Source organism: Gossypium hirsutum, chromosome A07 (assembly GCF_007990345.1).
Source record: "Gossypium hirsutum isolate 1008001.06 chromosome A07, Gossypium_hirsutum_v2.1, whole genome shotgun sequence".
NCBI classification, from domain to species: domain Eukaryota; kingdom Viridiplantae; phylum Streptophyta; class Magnoliopsida; order Malvales; family Malvaceae; genus Gossypium; species Gossypium hirsutum.
Genome location: NC_053430.1, coordinates 50,296,672 through 50,310,459, shown reverse-complemented (window position 1 = coordinate 50,310,459; position 13,788 = coordinate 50,296,672). Strand labels below are relative to the sequence as shown.

Below are 13,788 nucleotides of genomic sequence, written 5' to 3'. Positions count from 1 at the left end.
CATTTGTATCCTATCTATTCCTAAGGTTCAACTAGGATTTGCGCTATATTGAAGCCCCGCCGGTCATTTTCATAGTATCGTACTCTATAGCATTCACATTTCATTTCAACAATATAGCATTTACCATAATTATATCAATTAAGCATTTATACATATATAATTTAATGCCTATTAAATATACGAACTTACCTCGACATAAAAAAAGGGCAAAAAAGGCCTAACATTCAAATACTTGTTTTTCCCCGTTCTAATTCTAATTCTCGTTTTTCTTGATCTATAATATCACATTTAACTTATTTAATCATTATAGTATTCAAATCAGCCCAAAATCAAATTATAGAAAAAATTATATTTTTGCCCTAAAGTTTCACATTTTTACATTTTAGTACCTAAGCTCTTAAAATAATTTTTATCAAATTTCTTAATTACTCAAGCCTAGCTGAATCTTTATTGTACTCATACCAGCCCACACTTTTCATTAAATCACACTTTTACTACTTATTTTATAACTTTTACAAATAAGTCCTTGTAGGCATTTTCACCAAAAATCACTTAGAAAAAGTCGTTTATCATACACCAAACATACATTTTCTACCATTAGACATCAAAATACACAAATATCCACCCAGGGTAAAATTTTAGACTTTCATCATGTCTTAAATTAGTGGCAGAAATAGATAGATCATGTTATAAGGATTTCAAAAACATAAAAAGCATTAAAAACGGGGCTAGAACGGACTTACAATCGAGCTTTGAAGCTTGAAAAACCCTAGTGATGGTTTCTCCTTGTAAAATTCGGCCATGGGAGGAAGATGGACAAAAATTGGCTTTTAATTTGGCTTTTTAATTCATTTAAATACCAAATTACTAAAATGCCCTTAATAAAAAACTTTAAAAACATACTTAACCATGTCCATTTTTCTTCAACAACTTAACTAATGGTCTAATCACCATTTAAAGACCTCCAATTTAAAATTTCATAGCAATTAGACACCTCTAGCATGTAGAACTCAACTTTTGCACTTTTTATAATTTAGTCCTTTTGACTAAATTGAGGGTCCAAACGTCAAAATTTTTGAACGAAATTTTCACGAAATCATTTCATAAAATTGTATACCATAAAAAAATAAAAATAAATTTTCTACATCAGATTTGTGGTCCTGAAACCACTGTTCTGACTAAACCCAAAATCGGGCTGTTACACACTTAACCTCTTCGACGATCTTTGCCTTATCTACCAAAACAACAAACTCTTGCTCCCTCTGTGGAACAATCAAAACCCTCAGACTATCCCTTAAGCCAATCTTGAATTGGACATGTTTTTCATACACGAATAACACCATGCCTCGAGCGTAGTGGCTCAGTCTTAGAAACTCAGACATAGACTTATCACTTTGCGTTAAATTTATAAACTTCCACCTATGAGCATCCATATAGCTCATGCCCACGTACTTCTCCTGGAAGGTAGTTTTAAAGTAATCCCAGTTTAAACGATTCGATTGAGTACCCTCCTCAACCGATAACCACCACTGATAAGCTTCGTCGCGAAACAAAGAAACTATACCTTTTAGTTTTTGATCAAGAGTGCAGTCAACATCGTTCATTATCCTCTCAGTGGCCTCCAAACAATACTCGGCCACAGTAGGGTGACTCTAGTGACGCCCCTAAACAGCTCAACTCTATTGGACTGGAGTTGTTCAGTAATTGACCCACAACCCTCAGATCTAGAATGGGGTCCAGCAACCCTCTCCAACACTTTCAACATAGCTTGAGACAGTGCATCTTCCCCAGCCGAGTAGCTTTAGACCCAGTCTCAGTAGCAGGTGAAACCGATATCTCACTCGTATCCAGATTCGGCATACTTCCCAGAGAAGAAAACTCAGCTCGAGTTCCCCTACATCGCCCACCGCACCCACAAATATCTGGACTGCATGTTCCATGTGCGCTCATCGTAATTAGAATTTTATCTACATTTTAAAATTTTATGCATCAATTCTAGTGTTTATTAGCAGATATTATATGCTTAATTTATCAGAAGTTCAGAAGTATTTCAAAGGTTTTAGTCTCTAACTAACTCAGTACAGTTTCAAGAAGTATTAACTACAGTGTTTTCTAAATTTAGAGATACTTACAGGATCAGCGCCGGAAACTCAGTGCACTACATACTTACACAATTTTGGACCTCAAAAATTCACATCCCGAGCTTTTCAACCTGGCGCTGGTACCATTAAATGTAACACTCCTAACCTGGCCTAGACGTTCTGACTGAATCTGGAAGTGTTACGAAGAAGGGTTTTAAATTACATCTTTTTAAGTTAAAACATATCATTTTATTAGTTTACCAATCAGAGTCTTAATATCCAGAAAAACTTGTCTTTATAATCTTATTTGAAACCATCTTAAGTTATCAAGAATCTGCAGCGGAAGTTTGAAAATTATTTTATTCGAAACTAAGCTCGTGTTTCTAAAAACCATTTGTTAAAACCATTTGTTTGCGTGAAGTGTTTTTATCAACATTGCGGAAAAGAAAGCAAAACAAAATCCAAATCCAAAAGCTAAAACCATACAATCCAAAGAGTCCCAAAAATTACAAACTCTTAAGAAAAACCAGATTTTAAAATAAAATCATTATTACTAAATAAAAATAGTTCTATGTCGAGTGGTCTCCGCTGAGCCTCCGTTGCACCGACTCGCCTAAGTCTGTGGATTACCTGAACAGTACAGACAAACAGATGTGAGTTTTCATAAAATCAGTGTGTAACCCAACAGATATAGTCATCAACATTCATAGAATCTCAAATGCAGTCAGAAATAGAATTGAACCTAAATCCTTAATAGATACAGATATCAGAATCAAATGTACAGAACAAATATACAGAATCCTACCCCCATCCTCTACACACCATCTCCGTCCATCCCATCACACCATGTGAGGTTAAAAACACCCACCCAATCCTACACATCATATAGTGTCGATGTGACACATAACAGATAATATGCAGCCAAGCTACTAGTTAATAGACGAAAGGTCGTCGTACAAATCACTTCCTCCATATATGCAAATCTCACTCCAAAAACAGACACAAAATACAGATACAGAAACAACAGATTTAACATGCTTAACCCGCTCGTATACAGATAACATACAAACTTAAACAGTGCAGTTAGATATACATATCAATATCCTACTTAGTTCAAGTTATCAAAATATCAAATCACATTAAATAGGGTTTGGTTAGCCCTTACCGACCCTAGGTAGGTCCACAGTCAATCAGAACGACCCGTGCGACCCTAGGGAAAATTTTAGAATTTTGGGTCAACATGTCTGTGTGCTTTGCCCGTGTAGGCCCACACGCCCAAATTGGCCTTACCCATATGGGCTATATGGCCTGGTCCAAAACCCACACGCCTATGTGGCCCACACACCAAATCTGACCTAGCCCATGTGGCCCACATGGCCACACATGATCATGTCTCGCACACGGCCAGCCACACACCTGTGTGACGTCGACAGTGCCCTTTTTTAGCTTTAGCTGAACGTCAATTTTTCATGTTTAAGGCACACATCTAGTTCGTTTTTGAAGAATTCACACCCCCGGAGTGAACAATACCTAAAATTACCAACCGAAACACCCACAATTAACTTTAATTCACAAATCCAACTGAGACACCTCTTGGGCACAACTCAAAAAATACAACAAAAAATTGCACTAAAATGATCCAAAAGCTTACCTTTCACAATAGCAGCCTTGAAACTTCACTACACCATCGAAGGGTCTTGATTTTATTAAAGGACACCTACCAGAACGGTACACCGGATTAACTCAAACATCAGTAGGAACAAAAGTAAAAAAATAAGACTCCCACAACACCACCACGAACCCTTACCTTCAAAATCGTATGACAAAAACAAAAAGTAAAACACCGTGATTGGAAGAGGAAATTTCGACATGAATCAAAAAGGAAGAAATAAGGAAATTTTGACAAAAAAAAGTATAGTAACGTTAGGAAGAGAGAGAGTTTTCTTCTTTTTTAAGGGGAAAAAGAAAATAAAATATTTTTAACTCAAATTAATTTGTTTGTAACACATCCCTAAAATCTCTTTAATTCTCCACTACTCCGTTAACCCAAACCAACCACTTCAGAATTCCAGCCCCACCAAAACTCTTCAGACAACTAAGACAAAAATTAACATCCACACTCGCACGAGGATTCGAACACAAGACCTTAGGCAAGCTAACTCCTTACCACTCAAACCAATAGGCTCATTCTAACTTGAGTTTACAAACAAAATTATATAAGCCCACTCTACAAGGATAAGGCTTGGATAAAAAATAACAAAATATTTCGAATGTGGGACTTGAACCCAAAACCTCAAACACACAATCAGAACACTTAGCCACTGAAACAAATACATATTTATGTCAAATTTCACAAAAATATACTTAAATTATTCAGGGCGTTATATTAATGGTCAACCATTAAAATTAACGGTCAAAGGGCCTTTTTGATGCCTTTTGGCAATCAAGTGCAAAAAGAAAAAAACAGGGGCATAATTACTTTTTTTCCAAGTTTGAGGCCTTTTTGATGTATTTTGACAGTTCAAGTACTCAAGCGAATAAATTTTGAAAAAGTTTGAGGGCTTTGTACACCTTTAAGCCTTGACATTTCAATTGACTAACAATAGAATGATTTCATAGTGTTCATCAGTTTGTGGATTAGAGTCCACACTCTAAGCAAGTTGAGCTTCAAAAATAGCAGAGAGGATCGTGTTGGTCAAAAGCCAAGAAAAGACTTAAATTTTTCGTTCTTAAAATAACTAGGTATGAATTTGGTAAAAGGGTTTATTTCTATAAATAACATAATTACTCGGGTTTTAGAAAAAAATTAGTTTTTCATTGTGCAGTAAAATTGTTTTCTAAACCGATTTTTTCCAAAATTTCTGATATATGAAAATATTTCTATGAATAATGTGTTGTTTGTGGCAGGTTTGCCATGGGATATTACCTATTGGAATAGCTTCATTGGGGGTGAAATATTGCAGTTTGTTAAAAAATATGAAACTGACAATTTGGCGCTTGAGGAGTGTCCACTTCCTAGCAACCAAATTTGTATGGAGACAATTTCCATATTTAAAGTGTTGGTCATTTATCAAACAATTTATATGGGTTATGTTGATTGTATGGAGGATTTTTAGCACATTATAGAGGACCATATCACTGGGGAATCATATATTGGACATTGGAGTGGATCGCGTTACCCAAGTCAATCCTTTGAGTTGTGGACATTGGATTGTAATTACTTTGATTGTTATTTTTATAATGTATTAAACTTATATTATTGTTGTATTGGTGGGATTGAGATAAATCCTCATATGTAAGCAAATCTCGAAATAAGTCTATATAATTGAGAGACTTGTATAGGTGAATGTATTTAGAGAATTAAGTATTTAATCTATTCTTGTAAGGAACCTTATTGTATGAGTGCATTTTGATAGTAAAACTTTGTGTTATGGTTTTACTTGCTAAAATTCACAAAGGGTATTTAGTGGTAAGAGTATTAAGTTTTCAAGTTACAATGGTGAAGAAAATTGTTAGGGGGCGTGACAGATTATGATCACCTGTTGTTATTGTTGAAAAGAATAAGTATTTCTCATTAAACTAAGCCTCACAAACGTAGAGAAATCGAACTGTATAAACAACTTCTTTATATTTTTTTTGTTTTCTATTTTTTATTTGATGGCTGAAACCTAGACACATTTCACTTGTGTAGTCTAATTCTCTTATGATGGTTGATGGACTGTCATCTGTGTAAAAAGTAGCCAGAATTAGTAACATATTATGTTAAATACTAGGGATGTTTAATATGCGTCGTAGTCATGCTGATCTTTCGTATTATTAAATGACAAATTATGTTTTCTATAAAATATTATACACAAAACAGATTATAACCAACTCAAAAATATTATAAACATGTCAAACTATTTTAACCAAATGTTTTATGAGATCCACAAAATTATTTGAATTTCATTATAAATGTTGTTATATTTAGAGCTTTTTAAGTCAAAACTAAAATATATTTAATAAAATATTTAATTTTTTTATATTTTATGTGATTTTATACCATGTTTGTTATCTACTTGTCTTATGGTACATTAACCATGTAAGTGAAAATAAAAAATAATATTAAATTTTTATTCAATAGTTATTTTTTTGTAAAATAATTATCATCACTAATTTATTTTCCTAAAAACTTGTTATTGATAATAAGGTAATAAAAATTTACATAATACTAGTGTTTTTAATTTATTTATAATTAATTTATGAGGTGTTTATTTTTTTTATTGAATTAATATCTACTTGATTCGTGACATCAATTCAGTCAAAATTTTTTATAATAATATCTGTGTTTCTTTTTTTTTTTTAAAATTTATGTTATTTCAATGTGATATAAATTTTGAGCATTTATAAAAGTCGAGAGTGCTTTCTTTCTAGTGATTCAGAGAAAAGGTAAGATACTGTAGCTGGGTTGAGGGTGAGTGGTGACATTTTTTAGGGAAGTATGGTGAAGGACGAGATCTCCCTTCTAGAGGAAGAACTCGTACAACTATCAATGAAGAGTTCGTTGTTGGTCCTGATTGGAAATATGTCGTTAATATGTTCTGTTTGGACAAAAAAAGTCATATACTCCTGACAGTTTCAGGGCACAAATAAAAAGTATCTGGAAAAAGACAAAGAAATTTGAAATCCAAGTGGTGGGGAAAAATCTCTTCATGATTTTATTCGTCAGTGAAGAGGATTTGGATATGATTATGGAGGGTAGACCATGGTTTTTTAAGTGACAACTTATCATTTTTTATAGGCTAACGAAACCTGTAAACCAAAATCAGATTACATTGGTTTCGTCTCTTTTTTGGCTTAAGATTGGTCCTTGTCCGCTAGAATGTGATAAAAAGGATCTTATGCATGCCATTGGTTCGACTTTCAGGGGGGTGATAAGATCGGAAATAAAAGGAGATGTTTTTCGACTGAAGGCACAAATCGATGCACAAAAACCTCTGAGAAGAGGTATTTTCATTTCAACGGAAGTAAAGGAAAAGGTTTGGGTGGCTTTCAAATATGAAAACTTACAACTTTCTATTTTGGCTGCGGTAAAATGAGATATGGAGTAAACGATTGCTGAAGCAGTGTGCTTATGTTGATTTTTCTGATCAGAGGATAGCGGAGGTTTCGTTTGTGGTGAAGCGAATGGCTATAGAAGAGAAACTTCCAATTCTGGAAACTACTGTTTATCACCAAAATTTAGGGGATTTGGTGGCTCCTTTATTCCTTGAAATTATGGAGGATACTGTGAGAGAGGAGCTTTCTAAGGAGATAATTGAGACTAATATACAACAGGAATGGAATAAGATAAAATCACAGATTGGGCTCGTTATTCCAATTGTGGAAACTTGTCATAAAACAAAAAAGGCCAGTTGAAAACGTATCGCTAGAATTACAAAAGGAAAGTATCAAGAAGGAGAAAATGGCACGGGATAGCAAAAAGTGGGAATACAAGACCCTGAAGAGGTAGGAAAGCAATATTCAAATTGGGGTAATAATAAAAAAACTAAAAATTATGAAAAAGAATCCTGACAATTTCAGTGTTTTGAAAATAGAGTCGGATTCGTAGGAGCAGATTGTTGCTTCTTTTCAATAGGGATCGATGACTGCCAATCAGCAATCTGACCAGGAACAATGAAAATCTTATGTTGGAATGTTCATGAATTGGGGAGTCCATGAGCAATACAAAGACTTCGACAAATGGTGAAGTTTGATTATCCCCAAATGCTCTTTTTCATGGAAACTAAACTTGATGAAAATAGAATGGAGAAGGTGGGAAGGCGATGTGGTTTTAATTATGGAATTGAAGTGGAGGCGAATGGTTCAAGGGGTGGGCTGTGCTTAGCTTGGAAGGAGGACGTTAATGTGCAGTTGAAGAGTTATTCCAATAACCACATAGATGTTCTTATTAAGGAAAATGATAATGATAAGCTTTAACGTTTTACAGGTTTCTATGGTGCACCTTACGCGAGTTTTAAAGAAGAAACATGGAATCTCTTGAGAAGGTTAGGGAATGAAAAAAAAATTCCTTGGTTGGTGTGCGGAGATTTCAATGAAGTTTTATACTCTTTTGAGAAGGTTGGTGGGGTACCAAGAGAGGAACACAGAATAGAGGCTTTTCAAAAGGCTCTTGATGATTGTCAACTAAGGGATATAGAGTACTCGGGGAATTGGTTCACTTGGGAACGAGGAAATCGACCCGAGACTAATATTAAGGAGCTGTTGGATAGAGGGGTTGCTAATGACGATTGGTTGAGTATGTTCCCTCATGCGACAATTAAACATTTACCGAATTCTTTCTCAGATCATTGCCCGATCCTACTAAGCACTGTTAGTGAAACAAGAAGAAATAAGCAACTAATTTTGAATTTGAGGTGTGGTGGAAGATGGGGGAGTCTTTAGAAGGAGAAATTAAGTGACTTTGGGATTCGACTAGAGGATCTATTTTCGAAAAATTAAAATAATTGAGTACAAGTTTGATAAAATAGGAAAAAAGGATTAAGGTGAACCGCAATGAATTGAAGTGTACCCATTCTAAAAAGAAGGAAGATCTAATGGCTGAGGGTCGAGATGATAATAATTTGGCAGCACTCATAGATGTTAAGATCCAACTGAACTTTGAGCTTGATAAGGACGAAGCTTTTTGGGAAAAAAGGGCAATAGTTAATTGGCTTCGTTTAGGTGATAAAGACACTTTTTTTTTCCATAGGTACGTTTTGACTCGAAAAAAAAATGCTATTGGAAGTTTGGAGCGAGAAGATGGAAAGGTAGTAAGCATAGAAGATGAAATTGGGGAGTTTGCTACGAAATATTTTCAAAATATGTTTTCTTTGAATGGGATTGGTGATCTGTCGTATATTTTATCAGAGATTAATACTAACATCTTTCTTGAGGAGAACTTTTCCTTTTAGCAAAGTTTACGGAGGAAGATGTTTACACAGCATTAAAATAAATTTGGCCTATAAAAGCACTGGGATTTGATGGTTTCCCAACTATGTTTTTCCAGAAATATTGACATATTGTCAAGAATGATGCTCTCTCCTATTGTTTGGGGGTTCTTAATGAAAGTAATGATCTTGAATATGCAAATGTTACTAAAATTGTTCTTATCCTTAAAATTCTAAATCCCAAAAACCTAATGAATTTTAGACCCATTAGTTTGTGTTCTATTTTATATAAACTTGTGGCAAATTTTTTAGCAAACTGACTTCAGAGCATTATTGGGAACTGTGCCGATTGTGCTTAAAGTGTCTTTGTGCTGGGGAGATTAATTTTTGATAATGTTTTACTCGCTTATGAACTGTTACACACGTTTCGCCATAAGCACACTGGAAAGAAGGGCTACATGGCAGTTAAACTAGATATGAGTAAAGCCTATAACAGGGTTGAATAGGCTTTTCTAAAGGCAGTAATGTTAAAGATGGGTTTTGCTACTAATTGGGTAAGGGTCATATTGAGATGTATTTCATCAAATTTATATTCGGTAAAGGTTAATGGTTGCACAGAAAGAAGATTTCAGCCTTCAAGGGGCCTTCATCAAGGGGACCCTTTCAGTCCTTTTTTTTATTTCTCATTTGTAGTGAAGATCTTTCAACTTTGATGAGGTTCGCCATGGATGGAAGGTTTTTGAAATGGGTGAAGGCTAATAGAGAAAGGCCTAAAATCTCACATCTCTTGTTTACGAATGACAGTATTCTCTTTGGGGAGGCAACAACTAGATATGATCTTTTATTGAAAGATATTCTTAAAGAATATGAGAATTTTTCTGGTCAATGTGTGAATTTCAGTAAATCAATAATTTTCTTTAGTTTAAATGTATCTGAGGGGGAGAAGATTCGGGTTTCAAATTTGATGAAGGTGTGTTTTTCCAACAATGCTGAAAAGTATTTAGGGTTGCCAAATATAGTGGGAACAATGAAGAAAGAATCTTTTCAAAACTTAAAGGATAGGATTCAAGAGAGAATCGAGAATTAGAGCACGAGGCTTTTGTCACAAGGGGAAAAGGAAATTTTTATTAAATCAGTCTTGCAAGCAATCCCCACATATGCAAGTCATATTTTTTGTTGCCAAAGTCTTTTTGTGGAAAAATTGAAAACATTATAGCAAAATATTGGTGGCAAAAGAGATAGGGAAAGTGAGGGATACATTGGTGCGAATGGAGGCATATGTGTAGATTGAAAGAGGATAGGGGGATGGGTTTTAGAAACATGAGAAAGTTTAATATTTCTTTGTTGGCCAAATAGGGGTTGAAGATTATAAATCGTCCAAATTCACTTATTGTACATTTGCTAAAAGATAAATACTTTCTGAGATCTGATTTTATAGATGCTCATTTAGGGAATAATTCATCTTATACTTGGAAAAATATTTGGATGACAAAAAGGGCTTTAAAGGAGGGTTTATACTGGTATGTTAGTTTGAGGAATAAAATCTTAGTATACGATGATACATGGATTCCCGGTAATGCAAATTTTAAAGTATCCAAAAATAGTCGAATATGTAGAATTTAATGGTGTCGAAGTTAATAGATTCTAATGAGCGTATCTAGAAGCAAGGGTTAATAAATGATACGTTCTTGCAATCGGACACTGTTAATATCCTTCAATTTTCGCTTGCTCAAAAAGCCCATGAAGATTTTCGGGTATGGAGTGAGGAACCTTAGGGGGGTTTTTGGTTCGCAGTGCCTACAAACTTTTACAAAAAAATTTGGAAGATCCTACTGCTTATACATTACAGACCAGATCTAGTGCTTTCTACAAACTTTTATGGAACCTAGACCTCCTGAGGAAAACTAAAATTACAATTTGGAGGATTTATTAGAACTATCTACCTACGCTTGCTAACTTAAAGTTTAAGAAGTTGGCCACAACTTCCTACTACCCTCGGTGTGGAAGTGTAAAGGAATCAATAGATCATTTGTTTCGACACTGCCCTATAACAGTTGAAGTTTGGTGAGAATTAAACTATTCGCACTTTCTGAACATTCAAGCTATGGAGTTTGAACAATGGCTTACTTGGGTTTTCGAGACTTGCACCACCTATCAGAGGAATATGTTCTGTTGTGCACTCTGGGCTATCTGGAATGACAGAAGCAAAAGGGTTCATGAAAAAATTTATTATAGGCACGGACAGTGCAAATTTTGTTTCTAGCTATATAGAAGAACTTAAACGGTTGGAGGAAAACATTTGTACTAAGAGAAGGGAGGATGTGAGTTGGAAAGCTCCACCGAGTTCAATTATCAAAATAAAATTTGATAGTGCTTTTGATGGTGGAAGATTCTGAGCAGTGTTAAGAGTGGTTGCTAGGGATGAAATAGGAACAATGTTGTTCACTCATGCGAGTTTCCATGAGGGAGTAGTGTCAGCCTTTGTTGCTGAAGCTTTAGCTTGTCAACTCACGGTTAGTACGGGTTTTGATAATGGATGGATACGAGTCATTATCGAAGGGAACTCATTAACAATGGTCAAGAAATATAAGTCTTTGAAACTTGATAAATCACAGATTGGAGTTTTCATAAGAAATATACAACAGATGAAGAGTAATTTTCAAGAAATCAGTTTCAATCATGTTCCAAGATCAGCAAATCATGCTTTGGTAATAGAAATGTTGAAAGGGAGGAAATCAGTTTACCTAGAGGGGAAACAATATTCGTCTGTGGATCCCAAGACAACGATGGGAAGACCAAGAGAACTGAATTGATTAAGAAGGGAAAGTTTGAAGAATGGAGGAAAGGAGTTTCTTTCTTTTGATGTTTGATCTATCTTTTTTGGATGTGCCTTATTGGTTTTGTAAAACCTTCAGTTTTGAGCATGGATGGATATTTTTGGGATAGAGAAAAAACAAAGGAATTGATTGGGTGTAAGGGTTGGTGTCTCACTGCTTCTAGAATTCTCTTTGTTTTGGTTTTTGTGTAATTTATTTGTCATTTATGTTTTAGTTTTGTGTGGGTCTTCTTTTGGGTTTTGTTTGGTGTTTTGGACTTATGTTCGTTTTTTTCTAATTTTTTGGTTTTTGGATTAATGAGAAGCAAAAGCCCAATCTATTTATTTCAAAAAAAAAAAAAATAGAGCATTTATATTTAACTTAATAAAAAAATCTTCATGTTCTATAAAATTATGTTATTTTAAGTTGATATAAATTTTGATTTTTGAAAATATTTTATATTTTTATTTAAAAAATAGGTTTCATTTTTTATTTTTAAAATTAGAAAACATGTTTGATAAATAAAAAATAAAAAATAGTTTTCGATAATGAAAACATGAAGATATATTTGATAACTATTTTTACATAATAGAAACATGATAAATATATAGGTTTGAACCAAGGTACTTGATTTCGTATTTAAAAAACCATTAAAAATATTTTTGTATTTATAGGGTTAGAAGCACAACCAATCATTTTCACATTTACAAAAGCATTTTAGTGAAAGTAATGAATTGTTTTTATTTTCTAATTTTCATATATTTTTAAAATTTTCAGACCAAACATATTTTCTTCATTAAAAATGAAAACCAAAAGGACCTTTAATATAATCTAAATATTCTAGTTACCGTATATAATTTTGACAAGAAAGTCGTTGGGACATTAGTGGCTTTTTAGAAGACGAGAGTGTTAATGACACCCACCAGCTGGAAACAAAAGCTGCCTTTATGTCCACTCTTTGAAATATCCAGCAAAATTTTTTAAAACCCCTTTACTCCTTTCCTAAATAACGGAATTTTAAGCTAATATATATGAAAATTTTAAATTAATAAATAATAAGCTTTCAAAAATATATAATTTAATTATGAAATTTCTAAATTTGCAGCTCAACAACAAATGTTTTTGCATTACTATTTATAATTCCATAGTTAAATTTAAGTATCTTTTTTCAACAATAATTTGGTTGGGTCGTATCCAATTAAATAGCCGTAAATTTTTATTTTAAATTAATTCTTAAATCATTCCATGAATATTGAACTTTTTATATTTATGCTCATTTTCACGTCAGCCCAATTCATTCAAAAACCCATTTTATTATAAAATGTAAAAAAATAATTTTTCAATTGATATTTTATATCTTTTATAGTTAAATCTAAATTTAAAAATATTTTTTATTATTATATAAATTAAATTTGGGTCAAACCAAAATACGAAAAATTTGATTTAAACTTAATCCAAAGTCGAATAACACCTATCAAACTGAGCAAACTACTCGACACTTATAAAAAACCGTGTCTTACATTTATTTATTTGTAACGGCTTTTGCTGTACATATATGAGAAATTAAAAGATAAACTTGATCATCATGGTGTTTAATTGCTACCCCTTATCTAAAAATTGCACCCAACAGAATCTTTTTGCATGATTTTGGTTTGTGCTTTTATGATTCAAGATCAATTTATTTCTTTGCATATTCATGTCATATTGCATGATTGAATATCGAGGTGAGTTAATAATTATCGTATGAATGGATTTGTTATGATTAATATTTATTGCTGAGATAGTGGACTGAATTGAATAAAATGAAAAGTATTATGATTTAGTGTGAACATGATGTGTAATATGAGAACGGATTGAAACATGTTTTATGATGAGTTTTTTGTGTGTTGTTGATGATTTGGAATGAAAATTGTGAAATTGAATGTGAAATTATATATATGAATTGGATTGAATTGAAATGAAATAAGTGATTGTTGATACAGT

At 33.3% G+C, this 13,788-nt stretch overlaps 1 long non-coding RNA gene across 3 annotated transcripts; it reads right to left on the bottom strand.

Moving 5' to 3' along the window:
• Positions 1-1,099: 1,099 nt before the first annotated feature.
• Positions 1,100-11,986, bottom strand: LOC107952749 (uncharacterized). 3 transcript variants are annotated; one of them, XR_001698901.2, is made up of 6 exons: positions 11,734-11,986; positions 11,117-11,179; positions 3,733-3,798; positions 3,247-3,611; positions 2,133-2,711; positions 1,100-1,967 (listed from the first exon to the last, which is right to left on the bottom strand). It is a non-coding gene; the product is annotated as an uncharacterized lncRNA (long non-coding RNA). The 3 variants fall into 3 exon arrangements; XR_005930673.1 differs by having other exon boundaries at positions 1,100-1,927; XR_005930674.1 differs by having other exon boundaries at positions 1,100-2,271; positions 2,636-2,711.
• Positions 11,987-13,788: the final 1,802 nt, after the last annotated feature.